The sequence below is a fragment of the Vidua macroura genome, chromosome 24 (genome assembly GCF_024509145.1).
Source record: "Vidua macroura isolate BioBank_ID:100142 chromosome 24, ASM2450914v1, whole genome shotgun sequence".
Lineage (NCBI taxonomy): Eukaryota > Metazoa > Chordata > Aves > Passeriformes > Viduidae > Vidua > Vidua macroura.
The window spans coordinates 4,166,646-4,181,283 of record NC_071594.1 but is presented as its reverse complement, the minus strand read 5'-3'; positions in this window follow the sequence as shown (position 1 = coordinate 4,181,283).

Genomic DNA, 14,638 nt, shown 5'->3' with positions numbered 1-14,638 from the left:
GCTGGGAGGGGAGGGAGGGAGGGAGGAAGTGGTCAGATGTACACCGAGGATCTCGGTAATTATTTGTGTTTTGGCGTGTGTCTAAGCGGGTCATTGCCCAACGCAGGACGAGAAGAGGGGGTGGGAAAAGCTGGTGATTCAGGCAGGAGAATGCATCGAGAAGCAACATCCAGGTTGCTGAGAGTTTACGGAGTGATCTGGATGTGCCAGAGCCTCCCCTCCCCTCTCTGGGCGCTGCTGAAAGTCAGGACACACCTGGACAGCGGGATGAGCAAAATGTCCTTCCGCAGGACTGGGGAGATGCCTCGGAGTGGAGGACAGGAGAGGATTGTAGCAGAGCAGGGCAGGAAGGAAAGGATGATGCAGGGAGCCGAAACTTTGGGGAGAATTTAGGTCAACAGAATCATTATGCAAATAGCGGCTAATGGGTCTAGAAGGAGAGGTCATCAGCCCCGCTCCTTTAGAGATCACAGGGGCCATCAAGAGCACCCTGCTGTAAAACTGCCCCGGCCGTGGGGTGTGTGTGATTCCAGCTCTGATCTGCACCCACGGGGCTCGGGGGGGAACCCAGCCCACGGCTTTGGAGCAAAGGGGAGACCCGTCCCTCTCCCTGCAGTGCCAGGTGCCTGATCCAGTGCCCTCTGCAGGGCATCCCTGCTGCTCCTTTTCCCCTGGAGATTCCCCTCCAAGAGCAAGGACAAACTTTGCCCTTGGATAATAGCACTAATCCTGGGCTCTTCCCAGTCCCTCATGCCAAAAGCTTGCCTGATAAACAGTCATGGTTTTCCCACTTTTCCCATGATCCTGTGTCTGTTCCCAGCCTTCCTCCCAGCCCCACAGCTCTGCTCGGAATTTCCCGTTCTCCTTGGTGAATATTTCATAGGTCCAGACTCAGCAACAGCTTCTGAGGGCTGATAATCCCACCCGAGGTCCTGGTGGTCTCTCTGATCTCCATCCCTTCTGCCACCAGACAGATCCAAGCAGCCAATTAAATCCCAGCTCTTTAATGAAATTCCCCCGCTGAGTGAAAGTGCTGGCAATCAGGAAAAAATAATAGACAGAGCAGGTATAGAGGGGAAAATATCCCCATGATTAAATTCCATCTTAAACAAACAGGCTCGTGATGTCAGCGTCCAGGACAGAGTCAAGTTCTTGACTTGGCTTATCACAGCCTTGCCCTAGATAAAACAGCAGCTTAAACCGCTGAGATTTGGGCATTAAAGAGCACGAGGAGCTGCGTGGCTGCTCCTTGAACAAAAGGCAAATCCAGCTGGCCTGGTGCTGCTGGGATGAGCCCATGGCAAGCTGCAGAGCTGGTTTAAACCCTGCAGCTGGGGCAGGACCCCGGAGCAATTCCATGAGTGTGGAGGGGAGAGTGGAGTGCCAGTCAGCTGCTGCATTGCAGGGACCAGGTTTTTCAAGATCTCTCTTCCAGTTTGAGCATGGAAATAAAGGACAAGGTCTGGGAGAAGAGCTCCGAGAGCTCACAAGTTTTCGGGCAGCCCATCCCTGCAGTGGGTGATGCTCAGAAATGTAAAATTTGACCTCACTGAGTACACAAATGGGATGTGATACTCGGAGCAAACAACACATGAGAGCAGAGCTGCTCTGCTCCAGCAACGTGATGTGGGTGACCAACATTGTCCCAGCAGGTCATGAGTGTCCCCTCGGTCCAGAGCTGGCTGATCCCAGCCCTGCCAGGCCCGAACCAGGCTGTGCATGCCAGGCATGGACCTTTTCTCCCAGAGTTCGTTCTGCAAACACACTCACTGAGCTCTTATCTGCTGTCCCCGTGCTGGTGATAGCTGTGCTTGGGAAGAGGAAAGTCACATTGAGGTTCCTGGCTGGTGTTGATAGGAGCCATTGGCACAAAGCCACTTTCCTGCACTGACGTAGGCACAGAACAGGAGCTCCAGTCCAAGGAATGAGTAGAAATTTGGTGGGAGAGCCATCTGATCCCTGCCTCGGGCGTGACACAAGGGCCCAAACCGATCCCAGTGCTGGAGATGGACAAATGTCCCATTCAACCAGCTGCTTCTTAATTTTAGGCATTAAAAATCAATGCTCTTGAAATAGCGCTTCCTCCTTTGCCTGCCCCCTCTCCATCCCCCTTCTCCTTGCACGAGGCACACCCAGCCCTCCGTGCTGTTTGCTTCGGGACTGGGTTCAGAGGTCCAACCTCTTCCCAATCCCGTGTGAATCTCCCTCCAAAACACCCCCTCCCGGCCCCATTGCCCAAGAAAGGGCCATAAAAGCAGCTCCCCCCTGTCCCCCAGCCCAGGTCTGCTGGGAGAGCACAGGCACAGGTGCAAGGGTTTGGTTGCAACACCAGGACAAGGTCTTGACTCCCGTGCCCCTGGACCGGTGCCTTCAGCGCCGCGACCGCCTGGCTGCGGCTGCAGGTGCCACAGGAGCCCTGGGGCAGCACGGTGAAAGGGCCCAGGTCCTGCAAGGGCAGCAGGGGAAGCCACCAGTTCCTCCCTGAGACCTGCGTGGCGCAGGGGCTGCGCTCTCGGTGCCAGATGTGGCGGTGCCAGATGTGGCGGTGCCAGGCTCTGCAGCGCCAGGTGCTCCCCCTGACTGAACTCTCCCTCACCCTCCTGCCACGCACCCGCTCCCCTCTGCCTGGGGAGAAGGAGGCTCCTGCTGTCACTCACTCAGCTCAGGTATTTCAGAAGATGTTGTATAATTCACCTCTGCCATCAGGCACTGGCAGATCCGCCCCCGCACTCCCCGGTCACTCCCTGCAGCTTCCTGGCTTTGGGGACATGCCAGGACCGAGTCCAGCTGATGGGCCACACCAGGAACTGACCACCAAGGGACCCCAGAGTCTTCAGCTGGGCCATTTGGGCACAAATGCTTTTTCACACTTAGAATTTTGTTGATTTAGTTTTGTTTTACCTCTGGCTCCGGATGGCCACAGGCTTCACCTACAAATGAACTAATTCAGGAAGAAAAGCTGGCAGTGCTAAAGGCACATCTACAGTCCCACATTTCTGGCACGAGTATTTTGGGAAAAAAATCGTTCTCAATAATCTGGGGAGGGGGAAGAAGCAGGGGCAGGGAAGCAGGGGTTGCATTCAGGGGGCTGATGCCATGCACTGGGCACACACCTTTGTCCCTGGAGTTTAACCTTTTCTTAACCTTTACCATTAGAAATAGAAGAGGAAGGCACCAGAAGAGCATATAAATCAGTTATGAAAAATAACCATGCCTCAGAAAAGGCAAAATGCCAGAATCCATAAAGTTTAGTCAAAACTTTGCTGTTCCAGTCCATTTTCCAGGAGGAGCCACAGTGATGGCTGGTGGAATAAGAGCCAGAGAGAGAAGGGGGTGAAAGGAGGTGCTAACGGGCTCTGATGGATCTTGGGCAGGCATGGAATGGGTCCCGTGCCACGGTGCAGGGCCGGGAGGAGACATCTCTGCTTCCCTCCGGCTCCCACCTCCCATCCCAGTGCCCTGGGCTGCCCCTCGTGCCCCAGGATCCCCCAGCCCATTGCCCCACTCCTGCACCTTCACCACGGAACAGCAGGCATTAAACCAACGTTTTCTTCCTGTTCAGATGCAATATTTGGAGTGTTCAGTGGGTGATTTCCATGAGGCAGATGGTCCTTTTCTCGTTGTGGGTGACCCAGCCCAGCGCAGGCAGCGGGCAGAGCTCTTGTGCTGCCGCTGCTGGGCCGGTGCCAATGTTTGATGTACCACTTCACACGAGTTTCTAACCAAACTAGCTCTGTGCCTGGTAACCAGAATAATAAAATCTGCAGGCATCTGCCAGCCCCTGAGGGTGAAGCCAAAATGTTTGGCTCACAGGGTGTTTATTAAGTGAAATGTTTCTACTCAGCAGCTCGGCTCCTGCGCTTTGCTGTGAGGGAGCAAACGCTGTGGGCACGGGGGATCTGCCCTGCGCTGACAGCAAGGAGCAAAGCCCAGGTTGGACCTCTTTTCCCTGGGATTTGTTTGATTTACCCAGTTTTTCCCAACCCCACCCCAACTCTTGGCTGCTGTTGGAGCTGCATCAGCGCCGTAGCTCTGCGAGGAAGGGCTGGGCTGGGGTGAGGCGTCGGGCACATGACCCGGGGTGCTGCTTTGGGATGTCCATCCCAAAGTATCTATGTCAGTAGGGACACCCCAAAAGCTTCCCGGCCCTGCTGTCCCCCCGGGCTGTCACCTGGCTGAGTGTGGCAGAGCAGTGCCTGACCCCAAGAGCATCTCAGCCCAGTCCCTGGAAGTGCTGTCTCCATCCCCTTCCCGTGGAAAAGGCAGCTGGGATGGGCAGGAGTGATCTGGAAAGGGCATTTAAAGGAAGGAGAAGTGAGACTTTGTTGTCCCTCAGTGCCACAGTCTCTGTTCTTCACCTGTCTCTGACACAGACCTTTGAAGAGCAGCTGTGCAACACAAATCCAAAGGAATTGCAAAGTTTGCAGCGTTCCTGCAGCTCCTGCCAGCACTGATCTGGGATGTCTGCTGAGAGCTCACCCCTCCACATGCTCCCTACCCTGTGGATCCACTCTGGGAGAAGGAAAAACACCTCTGGGGTCACCCCGTCCATCCTGTCCCAGAGGTGGAGGATGGGACAGCATTTCTGTGCTGGGAATCTCTGACCCGGGGCAGAAACACGGCGTGACCAGGACAAATGTCACTGCAGGGACTTATCTCTGAGGGAAAGAGGACAGGTCCCCAGCTCCAGATTTCAGCCTGCTTACAAATAAGGCGTGGACAAATTTTATCAGGGCAGAGCAGAAAGCATCCCAGCTGCAGAAACTGCAGTTTTCCACCACGGAGCAAGACAGAGGGGATATTTCCTCTTGCTTATATACGATGGAGCCTGCCCAAACTGGACCTAAACATCCCTTGAAAGGGCACTGGGAGGAGCTGGAGACCCTGCCCCCGGTGTGACAGGTCTCAGTCTGGGAGCACTCCTCATTCCCAGCTTTAAAATTCCCTCCTAACCTGACTGTGAGCAGAGGATGCCCTGCACAGCCAAATCCCCTTTCCTGGGCTGGATTCCTGTGCAGATCCAGCGCTTCCCAACCACTGCCTGCAGGCTCTGGGCTCCACATCCCTCCCCTCTATCCTGGGATGTGCAACACCCAGTTTGGGCTGCAACATCCTCAGGGCAGGGACCACTTCTCACACTCCCACGCACAGAAAGTTCTGGTCATAACAAGGGTCCAGAAACTTGAGTGTTTCTCATCAGTGTTGCTTGTCCTAAATCAGGTAAATCCCTCCACACATCTCAGCAGGAACCGGGCAGGATAAGATGGCAGGATTTATTCTAGCAATAATTAATTCACATATTTGGCTCTTCCAGCCTCTCTCTTCATAATAAATCAAGCTGCTGGATCGTTGGTGTTGCTAATTCCTGAGTAAATCTGCCGCCGTAAATCCCCTTGGTGAAAGAAGGGAGGAAAAGAGAAGGGAGGAAAAGGAAGGGGAAAAAAAAATAAAAAGAGAAAAAAAAAGAAGTACCAGTTCTCCAAATAGTGCGCCTCACACCCAGTGGCTGTGCAAGCGGAGTGTAAATCCCCCACGCCCACCCAGACAAAGAGCCCGATTGTTGGAGTTACCTGCTCGGGAGAGCGGCCGATGGTGCGGGGGTGCAGATGTGGCAGGAGAGGTGCTGCCGAGGAGGTGTGCAGAGGTCTGCGCTCAAACGAGCCAGTGAGTCATTTATAAATCACCCCAGTCAAGGGGACCGAGGGCTGTGCTCGGCGCCTGATTGGCTTGAGGAGGTAATTGCGAGCAGGTACACCCGGGCTAAGCCCAGGAGATAGCCAGGGGAGATAAGGGGAGATCTGAAGAGGGAGAAGCGCTTTTTTGGATGTCCCCCCTCACCCCACCCCTCCCCGCTCCGGCCTGGGCCGTTTGATCCCCTCTGCGGGTCCCTCCATGCTCTGGGTGACAATAACCCATATTCACGTCACCCCGGCCCCCTCCCTCGGCTGCCACGGGCCGGGGGCAGCAGGGGATGCTTTTGTTGGCCGCGGTGGGCAGCGTCTGCCCGGCCTTTGAGCTCGGGCCGACTCTCCGCCCCCGGGATGGACAATGGGGCGCTTTGTGCCAGCGCCCGACCCCGCCGCGCCGGCCCGGGAGAAGGGATTGGCAGCGGAGAGCGGAGTCTCTCTCATTTCCACGTTCAAAGGGATGAGAGGAGCGGGGAAGAGAGGGGAAGCCCCGCTGTCTGCCCAGGACTGAGGCTCGGGCTCTGTCCCCGGTGGGAGCCCGCGGGGATGCGCGGGACGCTCGGGCTGCGCTATCTGTCATCAGCCTGGCAGGCACGGTCCCCGGCAGGAGCCACACCTGGCCACGCGCTCCTCCGCACAGGGTTTGACAGGTTCTTCTGACGCCCCTGGCGGGGGACAGCGATGAGCGGGGAGGGGCCGGCCGGGAGCTGCAGCTCGGGAGCCACCCCTGAGGTGCTGCTCGATCTCCTGGCGTGGGAGCTGCCAGGGTTTTGGGAGAGGCAGCTTTTGAAACTGGAAAAGCTCCTGGGACAGAGGAGCAGGCAGATGAGAGTAGGGGACACGGCTCATCACGTGCTGCCATCGTGTCCAACGCATGGCAGCACCGCTGTGCTGAGCTGGGGCCAGGATCCTGATGCTCTTCTCCAGGATCCTGATCTCCTCTCATGTCCAGGCTCCTGGACTCTTCTCTTCTCCAGGATCCTGATCTCTCTTCTCCAGGATCCCTGGACTCCTCTCTTCTCCAGGATCCTGATCTCTCTTCTCCAGGATCCCGATCTCCTCTCCTCTCCAGGATCCTGATCTCCTCTCCTCTCCAGGATCCCCGGACTCCTCTTTTCTCCAAGCTCCCAGACTCCTCTCTTCTCCAGGATCCTGATCTTCTCTCTTTCTTCTCCAGACTCCTGGACTCCTCTCCTGCCCTCCCAGAGGCATTTGAGAGTGCAGGAGCCAGGTAGCAGCCAGGACGCTGCAGGTGATGAGATGGACAGGGACATCAGCACGGAACGGGACGAGGAATGGGACAGGGACATGTCCCCAAAGGAATTGGCCACCAGAAGGGAGCTGCAGGGGGTGATTTGTTGTGGAGGAACTGATCCCTCGTGTTCCCGTTGTCCCCAAGGGCAGCTTGGCTCGGGGTGTTCACAGGGGTGGCTCTGCTGCCCTCCCTCCTCCGGGTGTCACCGGGATGTGCTGCCCCCTCCGAGCGCTGGATAACGATGGGAGAAGGGAGCGGGGAGAGGGACAGAAGGGCAGGGAACGCACGGCTGGGGTGAGCAGAGGGGGGAAGGCAGCGGTGTGGGCTGTGCTCGCTCCCAGAGTAAAAATTCCTGGTACCTCGTGCACGCTCGAGGCATCGGCAGCTCCTGCCAAGAAACCTCATCGTATGGAAATCAATCATCGTGTCTGGAGCACGCCAGAGGAACACCCTGCCGAGGGTGCCCGAGGGAAGGGGGCTGATTCATTGCCATCTGACCGACAGAGGTAATCATTGCCGAGCAGTTATCCTGTAAATATCATTAATAACTCATATCGAGTGGGGTTTTTTTACAGGACAGCCTGATATGAGCGGAGCCCTGTGGGACAGGAACGCGTGGCACGGCAGAGGCAGCAGCCCACGAGTGTTCCTGCCACAGAGCAAATCCCAGGAACACAGAGCTCCAGCATCCACAGGGATCCTTCACCAGGGAAAGAGGGGGAACAGCATCCTGGATGATGCTAATTAACTTCCAGGGCTAATGTGCAGGGTTAATTAGCTGGAGCGTTCATGCCAAAAGGGACTTTTGCCAGCAGTAAAGGGCATTTTTCTTAGCGAAGCTCCACTGGAGAAAGACAAAAGGTAACATTCCAAAGCTGGCTCCCAGCGTGAGGGAAACAGGAGCAGCTGGTGCTGCTCATCCTTGGAGATTCTCTGTGCATCAGGCACAGGGAGGGCCCAGAAAGATCCATGCCAGGACCATGGAATGCCACTGACCCCTGGCACGGGCAGGAAAGTGCTGTCTGGGCACTCTGGGACACAAAACCACCTCAAAGTGGCTCAGTGCTGCACTTGCTGGGGCTTGGACTGGGATGCTGGCCGGGCTGGAGTCCAGCTGGATGGATTTTTGTCCCCCCAGCACTCACAAAACCCAATGAAGTTCTCAACCACGTGCAAGGTGGTTTTTCCACAGAGAATGACACCAGGCTTTCAGGCTCTCCCTGTCCCTTCGCAGCCCTGGTGTCCCTCCTGCACAGATGGATTCCCTCTCGTTTCCTGCTGCCTGTGGCAGGAACTGCTATTCCAAAGTCCTGCTGGGTGTGATCAGGATAAAACGAAGTCTTGCCCTGCAAAGAACCCAGCCCTGTGCAGCCACCGATGGTCCTGGGGCATTTCTGGTGTGGGAGGCGCTGTCCTGGTCAAATTCCATTTTCAGTAATTATAAATACAACCCATTCTGCCTCTTTCTGCTCTGGCCAAACTCCCCACGTGTGGCCCGAGGATGTGACCACCAACAGAGCATCCAGGATGGTGTGCACGGCATGGAGGAGTGTCTGGGAAGCACAGGGAAGCTGGGGAGCACTGGGACATGGAAAGACACCCCAGGGACTCCCCACGTCAGCCTGAGGTGCACAGAGTGCTGAGCTGGTTATCTCCTGGGCCGATAGCAGCATTCCACGTGCTGGAATGTGTGGATCCGTTTGCAGATGATTAATTTTAGCAGATATGTTGAACTTAACGGGGCAATAATTCAGTGGTAATAATTCAGTGGTAATAATTCAGTGGGAGGCCGAGGCTGGGGGCAGCAGGGACAGGCAGCCGTGCCCTGGGGCAGTGGGAGCTGGTTCCTGGGAGATGATGGGACCTGTAGGGAGCCTTCCTTTCTCCATCCTTCCCTCCCATCCCCATCCCCACCCCAGGAGCCAGAGCTGCTCCTCGTTTTTGGGTGGTTTTGCCGAGGAAACAGGGCTTGTGCAGGCACAGGTGCGGGAAGGACGTGGGGTTTGGGATGGAGATGCTGCGGGTGGAGCGGGGCAGCCTCTGAGGAGGGAATCTGGGGCTTCCATGGGGATCTGGGAGGTGCCAAACAGGTTGAGAGGTGCTGGGAGCTTGTTCCTCATGGCTGATGTGCTGCTCAGGCTGTGACACCTACACAGGTGGGGTGTCCTGCTTCCCTGTCTGTCTGCCTGTCCCTTCAGGAGCGTTTCAAATCCCTCAGTCAGGTGGGAAAGCAGAGATCTGGGCTGCCAAATTCCTACAGGAATGAGGTGGCCATTCCTGGAGCAGGCGCTGGACGTGCCCAGAGCTGCAGGATGCTCTGAGCTGCTGGGAGGGTGGGCAGGGGTGGGCACTGCACAGAGTTCTGGCATTCCCAGGGCTGGTTATCACCATTTCCTGCTCGCCCAGGAATGCAGGGCCCGGGCTGGATGCCACCATCCTGCTGGCAGAGCTGGCCTGGCCGTTGGCTCCGTGGTGCCAGGGCTGGAGCCACAGCTGCCACCTGAAAGGGAACCGCTGCCACCCCCACCCGGTGTCACCACCTGGCACAGGGGACAGTGGCCTGATCCGGGCAGGAATGAGGAACACCATGTCCCAGAGGAGGCAGCAGGATTATTTACAGCACCAAAATGAAGGCTGGAATGCAGGAAGGCTTCGGGAGGTTGGAGCTGCCCCCGTGGCTCGGCGGCGCGGGAGAGTTTGGGGCCCTTCGGCTCTCGGGGCTGGGAGAGCCTCTGGGGTTTTGGGGTTTATCTCCGTGGGAATTGCTGGGTCACAGCTGCTCGGGGCCTTTCCAGCCTGCCCTAGCCCTGTGGGGACATCTCCAGAGGCAAGGGAAGGGCCACCCCCCTGCTGGCACCGTGTCACCTGTGGGGTCAGCCCTGTCACAGCCTGTTCTCCACAGGGGAGCTCCTCCCGGGGCTGCAGCAGCAGGGCTGGCACGGGCACATCCCCAAAATGAAGGATCTGTGGGGTAAGACACCCTGGCTTGGGGAGCAGAGCACGTTTGGGTGGTCAGAGCCAACCCCACCGACCCAAATTTCTGTCTGGAGCACCACAAGGATCTCCAGAGGAATCGTCACCCCCAAAAGACCCTGCCCAGCCCGCAGAGAGCACCTGGCACTGGGCACTGTGTCCTCACCTGGCACTGGCCCGTGCTCTCTGGACAACCCTCAGGTCACCTTGAGCAAGGGCTGTTATCTTATTTGTAAAATAGGTGTAAGATATCTGCCTTCTGCTGGGGAGCTCCAAATGTGCTCAGCAAGGTCTGCCCGAGGCCTAGGGACACGAGCAGCCCCAGCATCAAAAATTCCTCCCCTGGGAGCAGCCCCGAAGCGTTGGGGGCCCCCAGGCCAAGGGGTGCCAGTGGAGCATCCCATTCTCCTGGAATTCGGGCTGGGGGCTGCCTCCAGGCACTGCCTCCCCCACCCCTCAAGGCTTCCTGCCCACTCTGGCCCAGCAGAGTCAACCCAAACGAGGCTTTTTCACTTAAACCATTGAATTCCTGCGAAGGGAGGTTTCCCAATCTGAAAAAAAAAAAAAAAAAGGAATTTTCCCTAAAAAAAAAAGAAGTGGGAAGGTGTGTGGAGGAGAACGTGTGGCTTTCCTGGGGGAAAGTGATTGTGCTCCCACCGCTGCTGCTGTGTGCCCTTGGGCAACTCATTAAGGCCCAAACGCTTCGATGGGAGGGAGATAAGCCCTGAAATAAACCTGAAATTGTTCGGGGCTCTGAGGTCAATGCCTGCAGAGGAGCTCAGGTTTTGGACGTGAGGAGCTGGAGCAGGAGGAGGCCCTGTCGCCCCCGGCCAGAGAGATCAGCAGGCAGATTTTAGATGAAAGCGCTGCCTGCTTTGCCTTTTTGAGGAGTTTTAGGAGTGTTGGTGCTGCAGCCGGGAGGCCAGGGGCCAGCTGAGGTGCCAGCCTGCCCTGGAAGAGTGGCTGGTTAAAGGGCATTAAAGAGAAATAAAGCATTTGGGGCCGGAGGGATGCAGTGTCCAGGTGGAACCTGGTGGGAGAGGGATTCACTGCCCTGAGCCTCACCCGGGGCCTCAGGGAGGCTCTGCTCGTGCTCTGGCTTCTGGTCTGGTGCAGCCCCATCCCCAGGGATGCTGGTGATACCAAAATGGATCAGAATAAACTTTCTAGCACAATTTGAAGTATTTAATCTCGAAACTCCATTCAGCAACTTCGGAAAAACTGCAATTTTCTGTTCTCTGGGTTGTTTATCACTGATGGCCTCATGCAGACCTGAGCAAGCTCAGCCAGGGCGGTGAGAGGAGCCAAATCCACATTTCCCCTGTGCTCAGCACGAGTGGAGCTGCAGATCACCATTGCTCGTGTCTGTCCACACTCTGAGGAGCTGCTTATTCACCCAGGACAGAGTCCAGCCTGCCTCAAACCTAAATCTGGGGAATCTGGGATAGCGAGCTCCTCCTCAGGCAGCAGGGACCCACCAGCAGGAGGCTGGGGCTGCCGCTGCTCCCCAGGTCCAACTCAGGCTGGAATTCCCATGGGAAGGTGGTGTCCAGCCCTGTGCCGGGGCCCACACCCCTCCCGTGTGAGCCCTGCTGCGGCTCGGTGCTGCCCCGGCCACCGCGGAGCTGCTGCCCGGCCCTTGGCACGGCACGGGCACCGTCCCGTCCTGATCAAACCAGTCCCGTGCGGGATTCTCCGGCTGCTTCTGGAGCTGTTCCTGCTCCGGGCTCTGTCCCACGGTGGGATCCTCTCCACAGCACTCAGCACCTCTGTGGGGCTTTGCAAAACCCAGAGGATCGCAGGGAGTGGGGGGGACAGTGGGGCAGCCCCCGTGCCAGGCTGGCAGGGCCACCCTGCCCACCCCACATCCCAGATCCTGATCCTGATCCTGATCCTGACCCTGATCCTGATCCTGACCCTGATCCTGACCCTGACCCTGATCCTGACCCTGATCCTGATCCTGCTGCTGGCCCCAGCTGCGGGGAGGCTGCCTGAGGCTCGGGCTGGCTGCTGACTTCAGCATGTCCCAGCGCTGGCTGCCGGACTGGCCACTGCCCCTAATCCTCCCTACGTGCTGGCTCTCAGCCCTGCCATGTCCCCAGACCCCGCTGTCCCCAGCCCCGGGGCCAGGCACAGCCCCGTGGTCCCACACAGCCCCACACGTGGGTGTCCTCTGGGGTGGGACACGGGGACAGCACCTCCCGTGGGCTGGGGGTGAAGGACAAGCACCAACATTTGCCGTGGCTGGGTGGGCAGTGAGGCAGAGGGCGAGGGGACAGCTGTGCTTCAAACCTGGGCTGATTGTGTGTCCCTTTTGGGGACAGTCACACCCTGGGGGGACAGTCACACCAACCCCAGCACACCTAACCCATCACACTGTGGGGGCGATTGAGGAGAGGGACTCAATCGCTCAGGTCACTCAGGTAATTCACAGCACCAGGAGCCTTCTTGGAAAGAGATCGCAGCGTGCCACAGACCGGGCCACCACCCCGAGCCCGTCACTGCCGGGTCACAGCGACCAGGAGTGGCCCCGGTGGCCCAGGGGCCGTGCTGACACCTCCGGAGGTGTTTACTGCCCTGCGGCCCGGTGGCACCACGGGGCAGAGATAAGGCTTTGCGTGATGCCCTGGCTTTGTTTTTCACGTCTGACGCCTTTGAAAGTTTACCTGGAACTTTGAACCTCTGGCGTTTATCAGGTCGGCTTTGAAGTGGCTGAAGCCACTGCGTTACCCTCAGTCCCAGCTCCAGGTTAATGGGGCTTCTCCTTCCAAACAGGAAAACTTGGTGGTTTCTGATTCTTTTTGCAGCTTTTTAAGGTATTTTCCAGTGCCTTTATTTAAATTCTCACATTTCAGTAAAAGAAGTTAATCCCACCCAGCTCCAGGTGCCACAGGCTGGGGTAGGTGGACATTCAGGGACATCATTTCATGGCTGGCTTGATGATCTCAGCGGGCTTTTCCAACCTAAATTATCGATTCTGTGGTTCTTGGGCACTGCTGCCTGTGGTCCAAGAGTCCTGGTGGACTCTTGGAAATCAGTGTGGGAATGTGTCCTTGGGCTTAAAATTCCTGCACAAACTCAGAGGTGGGAGAGAAATTAAAGTAGACCCGAGCTTCGCATCGTTTTGCTGTCTTAAGTACTAAAGATATAGACAACAAAAATGGGAATATCCTGGGAAAAAATGGGAATATTCCTTGATCCAGCTTGGTGCTTTTTTTGCTGGAAATCCTTTTCCAAGATATTCCTCGATCCAGCTCAATGCTTTTTTTGCTCTAAACATGGATGTGTCTCGGGAAGGAGCAGTGGAGGAGCCGCTCTCTGCCAGCCCTGCAGGGGGATTTGTGATGCAAATCCATCCTCTCCAACCCCGCTGCAGCCCTGGAACCAGCCGGGGCTCAGCAGGGCAGGTTCCACCAGGCAGCACAGAGCACAGGCTGGGCTGTCAGAGCAGGTGGGATGAGGGCTGGTGAAGAGCTCTCAGGGGTCATTGAACCTCAGAACAATGAAGCAAACTGGGAGTCGGGGATTTAGGGCGAGTGTGGGGTGCTAATTCCTCAAATACTGAGGGCAGATCTTCTGCAAGGGGCTTGGCACGGTCCCTGTTTGGTGACCAGCATCGGGGTGGGATTTTACTGATTTTTGTCGCTTCAATGGGTGAATGAAAGCCTGTAGGGACCGCAGAGCTGCTGGGAAGTCTCTGGTTATTAAACTGTGGGCAGGAGAGCAGGAGGGCTCAGTCTGGCTCCTCAGCAGTGGCCACAGGCCGGGCTCTCCGCCGGGGTGAGCTCAGGAACTCAGGTGGCTTCTCAGGAACTCACTGAGTCACACAAGGCAAATATTTTCCCCTTTGATTTTCACCCTGAGAAAATCTTGAGCTGACCTCGTTAATCCCACGTGTTGCAAATCTCCCTCTGTCCATTATCGGGTTTCGGCCGCGGGATAGTGTTACCAGCTTAGCACCTCTGGCTGCTCCTGCCAGCATCCTGCCTGGCACCGTGCCACCCTGCCCGCTCTCCTGGCCTTCCTGGCTGTCCCAGGGCTGCCTGGCCAGCAGGACGCCCTGCCCGGGAGGGATGGAGGGAGAAGAAAAGCTGGAGGGCTGTAGCTGGCTCCAGCACGGTGCTGCACACCTGCGAGGTGTGGTGGCCAGGATTTCTCCACGGTGGTGATGCCACCGGAGATCCTGCCAGCTCCCGAGGCTGCAGCATCCTTCACAGTCCTAATTCCCGTGTCTGGAATGATGCACAAAGTGCTGGGGCCCTGCTCAGTTTGAGCCCAGAGCCTGCCCAGGGGCTCTGCAGAGAGCTGTGCCGGCAGCTCCAGGTGGGACCCCAGCCCCTCTGGGTGCTCCTGTCCAGAGCATCCAGCTGGACCCCGAGCCAGGTCTGCAGCTCCCACCTGGCACCAGCTCCTGCCACTCACAGGCTCCAGCACCCGCAGCAGCCCTGGGCTGTGCCAGAGGCTGCCCAGCCCCGGCTCAGGGAGCACCCCCTCCCCTGAGTGTGTTTGTGTGACCTGCTCAGCCCGGGCGGTCCAAACTGCTGCGTGCTGGGCTAAAACAGATCAGGTTCTTGTTTGCCAGCGCTGGGAGCTGCTGGAACGAGGGTGTGATGAGAAACAACATCGCTGCTGGCACGGACAGTGCCCAGCAGAGCTGTCCCAACAGCCCCGGCGGGTGCCGGGATGAGCTGGGAGATGCTGGGTGTGAGGGCGGCTCCGGGCA